At 41.8% G+C, this 7243-nt stretch overlaps 1 long non-coding RNA gene across 2 annotated transcripts; it reads left to right on the top strand.

Moving 5' to 3' along the window:
* The first annotated feature begins 386 nt into the window (after positions 1–386).
* On the top strand, positions 387–5612 carry LOC137333259 (uncharacterized). 2 transcript variants are annotated; one of them, XR_010965828.1, is made up of 4 exons: positions 387–705; positions 4294–4576; positions 4876–4977; positions 5185–5612. It is a non-coding gene; the product is annotated as an uncharacterized lncRNA (long non-coding RNA). The 2 variants fall into 2 exon arrangements; XR_010965827.1 differs by lacking the exon at positions 387–705 and adding an exon at positions 2329–2510.
* Positions 5613–7243: the final 1631 nt, after the last annotated feature.

Below are 7243 nucleotides of genomic sequence, written 5' to 3'. Positions count from 1 at the left end.
GTACAGAAGTTATCAAATCCCACTTAACAAACGAAGCCGAATTGCTAAAGCCGCAGTTACAGATGTCAAACGTCATTGCGACGTATTTCATAGGATACAAACCGCAAACCATTCTTAACAGTTGCAAACTCGCAGTTACTGTTTAATCTATTGCTCAGAATGTGGACGAATTTGTCATTTCTTTGCCTGAATCTTCGGTGGATTATTTGCACAGGTACCTCTTTATTCAATATAGCAGCTACTTTAATTTATAAAATGCTTCCGAAATAGTTTCCATATTAATTTAGTGAACCGTAATTCCTCTATATCGATTCTTCTTTCTCTCTTCCATCTCCATGTCCCATCTAATAAAATTAATCCTTACTTGACTATGTTTTTTGACAGCTGTGGATCACACTTCGTTCAGAGTGACTCAAGCGCCCGAACAAGCGGATGTATCCAAAGGGGGAAACATCACCTTCTACTGCATATTCCCCATCTCTCAAGACCATCCCTGGGTAAGAGTGTATTGGTGGAAACAGGGTGAGAATGAATACCTGCGCACAAGTGCCGATGACAGAAAACGATTCGGTCTGAAAAGTAAAGCGAGCGGTTTCTTTCAGTTGCTGAGCGCGACTTTCCAAGACTCGGGAATCTATCACTGCGCAGTGATGTGTCACTGATGCTTTGGAGGAAATGGAACCGGATCACATCTAATTGTGCATAGTGAGTGTGAAAAACCGGAGTACGGGACTGTGGCAAACATATCCAACGCAACAAACTGAGATGTTTTAAAATTGTTTAATGCACAAATTTTGACAGTATAATGATTTATATTATTACATTTTGCGAGAAAGTTAAGTTGAATGTTCGTGTCCTCTGTATAGAAATGCTAATTAGAGATACAATATAACCCTTCATACGCAGAATGCTGAAAATAGTATCAATATTAAAAAATTGACTATCGCTCCAAAGACAATCTATGCACCAGATGTCTGATAGCGGAAAATCGGAACTAATTTCAAGCATATAACTGACTGAACATTGTTTATATTAATGAGCCTTAACCACCATATACACGCCCCTGAGCCTATTTTGAACAAAAGAACATAAGAAGATACGAAATATGAGCAGGAGAACGGCATACGGCCCCTCGAGCCTGCTCCGCCATTCAATAAGATCATGGATGATCATCGACCTCAACTCCACTTTCCCGCCAGATCCCATAACCCTTGATCCCCTCAGAATCTAAAAATCTATCTAACTCAGCCTTGAATATACTCAACGACTGAGCATCCACAGCACTCTGGGATAGAGAATTCCAAATATTCACTACCCTCTGAGTGAAGAAATTCCTCCTCATCTCAGTCCTAAATGTCCAATCCCTTAACCTGAGACTATGTCCCCTAGTTCTAGACTCTCCATCCAGGAGAAACATCTTCTCAGCATCTACCCTGTCAAGCCATCCTAAAATCTTATATGTTTCAATGAGATCACCTCACATTCTTCTAAATTCCAGAGAATATAATTGGAAGCTCTCTCTGCCCCCACTGCTGTCTCTGGGGTTTAACATTCCCGAAATTAATTCTCATATAATTATTGGCTCGTTGGCGTCACGGATTTGAAAGCCAGCGTGCGACTAACTGTTGATCATCGGATTCACTCAAAAAACTGGAACTCGCAATTCTCAACGTTGTCACCTCACTAACGTCCAATAAATACAATACGCAGGAACTGTGTTGCTGAAACCGCCTAAGTTTCGACCGAATAAAGTTTCTTTCACCAATTTCATGCCTCGGCTGTGAGATCTGTCCGATACCTACTAATCCCCTCGTTTTATCATCGACATTGTGCAGCTTAGTCGTCACTGTCTATCTGTGAGTACCAAACATGGAGGGACTGGGCATGACATCTTTCCCTCAGGGTTTATTTATTTAATTATTTGGATTATGAAACGCAGACATTAAAAAACAATCGTTGCGACGTGTCTGTTGAATATCTCAATGTCTTGAACTCGAGAGCGAAGGTAAAATTGAACAGATGCCGGCGACGATGAGAGATACAGATGAAGTGTGTGTAGATGCTGTGCCTAACATTAAAGCGACAGGAGGCTTTTCTTTGGAATATTGTTGTTAAAATGAAATGGACCGAAGGTAAATCAGAATCATATTTAATTTCTTCCATTGGTGTCCAATAACTCGATGTTGCTCATTTTCTGTTCCGCAACTGCCCCAATTCCACTGACTATTGTCTCTCTGACAGCTGAATGGAATTCATCTGCGCCTCTGACTCTTGTGTGTGAAACGGCTGAGTTTATCCGAAGAATGTCACCCTCACTTGGTATAAAAATGGCTTCGAAACTGCAATAGGAATACACACCGTTAAACGGCAGATCATTGAGGGGCTGTATGAAGTTTCCAGCACTTTGGAAGAGACGCAGCCTGTCTCGAGTGGCGCCAAATATACCTGATCGGTATCTCATGTCACCCTTGAGACTCCAGCTGTTATTACCTATATTAAATCTAACCCAGGTACGAGGCCAACAGTCCAGCTACTTACAAATTCGCAATGAGCTACATCGTAGAGTTTGTACATTTTGATAATCATGAAGGCGGTTCATGGGAAATATCAACGAAACCATAGAATTCTTGTTTTAATATATAACATATTTGAACACGATGTGTTGTGAATCCGTGTTATATCGTCCGCCACACAAATATTCTCAATTACGCCCTATTTGTCTTCAAATTCCTCTATTTGCCGTATAACAAATATAAACAGGAGTTAATCTTCTGTATCCGATTATATTTCCTCTCCTGCTTACTATTAATAATTTTTCACTTTTTTTGTTTCCACGTCAAAATGGTTTTATTCTTTACCATTGCCGGCTACCCCTGCATGAAGACTGTTAAAAGGAGCTGCAGTCAATTTGTCTGATCTCGGGCTTCTCCCAATGAGGTTTCGATCCTGATCCCCCTTTCTGCTACTTCCAATGCAAAATTCCGAAATTAACCCTCTGTCCAACTTGTAACCCACACCTCTCCATGCCACTGTGGGTTCCATTGGGACCTGTCTCACAAATCTCAATTAAGCTGTGCCCGAAACCTGGCTACAGTACAGCCGGTTCAATGCATCATTTTATTAAGAACTCTTAGCCTCGCCAGACATTAATCAATAAAACATCGTCCGTTGATTTTCTTCACTACTCAGTGACATTCTTACTTTAATAATCACATTGCGGATAATTGAATGGGGATTTTTAGCTGATTGCTGCAATCCAGAATTTCGTGCGGTGAACGGAGAAACGCGTGTCACCAAATTCCCTCCGATTTCTTCAAATCATATGTTAATAAATAAGAAAGGTAAAGGATAAGAACACGCCATTCGGTCCAGGGAAATTTATCACTCTCACATTCTTACTTTCCTGAAACAGTGTTTTGAGATCCCGAAACCGGTAGCCCGCTTCGCAGATTAATCCAGGATATCTCGTCCATTCGATGAATAAGTTACTTCAAATATTATATCCAAAAAAAATTAACATTTTTTATTTAAACTTCATTATTGGCGTTCTGTACTGCAGAGTTACTGAAAGCAACAACCATAGTTTAACCAATAAACGATCTTCACGCCTTTTTTTAGCAAACGCCCGGCATAACTTAATGTTCCTATTAATCTTGCAGCTAGTGTCATTGATGTGTCCCTTTACTTCTGGGCTCCTGGGTGTGCGGTGGGTGGATTGGAGTTTCTGGTGCGCATGGTCTTCATTGGGAGGCGGTGCAGACTGCAGAATAATGAAAGTAAGATCTACTGTAAGAGCTTGATTTTAGTCCGAAACCCCACGTTTAGTGAAAGTCTCTGGGTAACACATGGGAAGGAGAATTCCATTAAGACTTCCAGTTGAAGGCGGTGTTATCTGTTTTCAGGGAGCGCAGATTGTTCCAAATACACTTTAAGACGCAGAAATCCTCATAGAATCTCCGTAGTAACGGAAATAATTAGCTGGGTATTTGCAACAGAAATGTCCACTTTGCAGGGTGATAAATTAAATGTAGCCTGACACACAATCACTTATCAACCCATCCCGTTGTGGAGGCGCAACTAGATTGAGTGAATCGGTGTGAGGCTCCGAAGAGGAATGGTTTTACACCATTGCGGATCGCTGCAAGGCCAGGGATTCTAACACTGTCAGTAAAATCTGAAATTGAAAATCATGTTCGGTTTTGCACGGACTCGAGAAATGTCTTTGAAATCACTAACATGGAAACTGAGTAAATATTTCAATCTTTCAATATCATTAATTTCATTATTTTCCAGGTAAACAGGGACGTGCAGTGGGACCGACCCGTGGTGAAGAGCTGACACGTTCATTCATTCGTCCTCTCTAGAGGGTTCAAATGTGAAGAAAGATTGCTATAATGGAGAGATTTTATCATAATCATGTCAGAACAGTTTAAGTCAATTTACTAAAAGTATTTGTCCGGTCTTAGTGAATCATTCAAATCGTGGTTAGAAACGTATTTGGCATCCGATGTTTTGCTGGTAAAAATGGTTAAATAGCGGAAAAGAAAACTGCCAGTTTCGTTGAAAATGTACCGAGGTAATAATTGTTTATAGATTCATCTAGTCTTTGTATTTGAAAAAAAAAACTTTATTCTTACTCAAATATTTCTGTAACACAGTTTTGCAGAGAGAATATTGACAGGTTTAAATATTAGTCATATTGACCACAGCACTCGCCGGCCTTAATATTCGCACTTAAGCCAATATATTAATTATGATTTGTGCACTGGACCTCTAGCCCAGGTAATTCTGTTCAATGTTTGATTAGCAGTACGTAAGCTGGTGAAGGCAATGAACAGACCACATAACCAAACATTTGCTTTCTGGTCCATGCAGGGAGCAGAGGCCGAGACCCTGCATCATACTGCATTAGATTTGAGCAGAGACAGGAAAACTCCAGGAGGTAAACGTGAAGAGGAGAGGATTATGTACTTTCAGGTAGGGCTGAGTAACACATCAGGGAAACATAGATCACCAGTGTAACACTAGCATTCATGCGATAGTGTAGGGCATATGTCGGTGCTGACTTTGGCCCTGTGTTGTATCTAAGGCTGTTTGCATGTTCTTCTGATGACTGCTTTGAGCAGCAGTCCACAAACTGGCAAAACGACCAATTAACAATATTTCTAAACATTGGCTTTACAGATCAAACAAAGGACAGCTCGTGACAAGCTGACGTACGTGACTCTAGCAGCGACTGGCTCAGAGAAAACGGGGAAATGCAAAAATGACGAAAGAAGCAGAGTATGCCCAGCTGCAGACAAAAAAAACAGAGTAACCGAGATTGCCTACTCCGAAGGAAGATTCAAATAGTGATAGAATTTTAGTTTCAGAAGTCACTTTTTGATATATACTGATCGCTTTCCGCGGCCGTATCAACTCCGCGCGAATGGATACAGTGCGAGACCATCCCTCTGAGAGGTAACGCATTCCAGTGTATAACAGAGAATGCAGTCTGTAGTTATTATCTTCTGTTTAAATATTTGATGAATTTTCATTTAGCTGCTTTTAACAAAAAAAACCTTTCCTGACGTACTTTCATGTTAAATCTGCGTTATTTAACTGAAGCCAAATGCCTACACTTTCAATTACAATGATACGCTAATAGTCTTGCTGTACCGAATTATCATCATACATAAATTCAATAAAAACAGATTATATACGATCTCTTACAAATCAACGATTCGTGCTCCTTTTTTGCGGGTAAATTTTCCAAACCCGTGTGCTGATTTATGTGTAGCGTTATTACGTCTGACTTCCAGCCCAGATGACGCTCCTGATATAGAATGCAGGAAGCTCCAGTAGTTGCCCGTTGTTTTGTGACCTCCAAACATCTGTTTACCCAAGTGGCCACGTAGAATTATATAATCTTGCAGCACAGGAGTAGTCCATGCGACCCATTGTGACTATGCCGGCTCTTTCAAAGAGCTATCCTATTAATCCCACTCCCCAGCACTTCCCCAAAACCTTGCAATGTTTTCCTTTTCAAGTACATATCCAATTCCGTCTTGAAAGTTCCCATTGAACCTGATTCCACCAATGTTGCCCTTACTCCCAAGAGTCATTATCCTATGGTGTTACATTAACAATTTTTTTGAAAATCTGCTTTGCTGTTTCTTCAAAGAATTCTGCAAGGAAAGTCAAGCACGCTCTGCATTTTCGAAATCCGTACTGACTTGCCTTAATGAGCTCAGGTTTCGACAAGAAAGGGGCAGTTTTATCCCGAATGACACTTTTTAAAAAAATCATTCATGGAATGTGGGCGTCGCTGGCAAGGCCAGCATTTATTGCCCATCCCTAATTGTCCTTGAGAAGGTGGTGGTGAGCCGCCTTCTTGAACCGCTGCAGTCCGTGTGGTGAAGGTTCTCTCACAGTGCTGTTAGGTCGGGAGTTCCAGCATTTTGACCCAGCGACCATGAAGGAAGGGCGATATATTTCCTAGTCAGGATTATGTGTGACTTGGAGGGGAATGTGCAGGTGGTGGAGTTCCCATGCACCTGCTGCTCTTGTCCTTCTAGGTGGTAGAGGTCGCGGGTTTGGGAGGAGCTATCAAAGGAACCTTGGCGAGTTGATGCAGTGCATCTTGTAGATGGTACACACTGCAGCCACGGTGCGCTGGTGGTGGAGGAAGTGAATGTTTAAGATGGTGGATGAGTGCCAATCAAGCGGGCTCCTTTGTTCCAGATGGTGTCGAGCTTCTTGATTGTTGTTGGAGCTGCACTTATCCTGGCAAGTTGAGAGTATTCCATCACACTCCTGACTTGTGCCTTGTAGATGGTGGAAAGGCTTTGGGTATCAGGAGGTGAGTCACTCGTCACAGAATACCCAGTCTCTTATCAGCTCTTGTAGCCACAATATTTATGTGGCTGGTCCAGTTAAGTTTCTGGTCAATGGTGACCCCGAGAATGTTGATGGTGGGGGATTCAGCGATGGTAATGTCATTGAATGGGAGGGAGAGGTGGTTAGACGTTCTCTTGTTGGAGATGGTTATTGCCTGGCACTTGTCTGGCGCGAATGTTACTTGCTAATTATCAGCCCAAGCATGGATGTTTGCCAGGTTTTGCTGCATGTGGGTATGGAGTGCTTCATTATCTGAGGGGTTGCAAATGGAACTGAACACTGTGCAATCATCAGCACACATCCCCAGTTCTGACCTTATGATGGAGGGAAGGTCGTTGATGAAGCAGCTGAAGCTGTTTGGCCT

This window comes from Heptranchias perlo, chromosome 16, assembly GCF_035084215.1.
Source record: "Heptranchias perlo isolate sHepPer1 chromosome 16, sHepPer1.hap1, whole genome shotgun sequence".
Classification (NCBI taxonomy): domain Eukaryota; kingdom Metazoa; phylum Chordata; class Chondrichthyes; order Hexanchiformes; family Hexanchidae; genus Heptranchias; species Heptranchias perlo.
The sequence above is the reverse complement of the archived record's forward strand: the minus strand, read 5'-3'. Positions and strand labels throughout refer to the sequence as shown.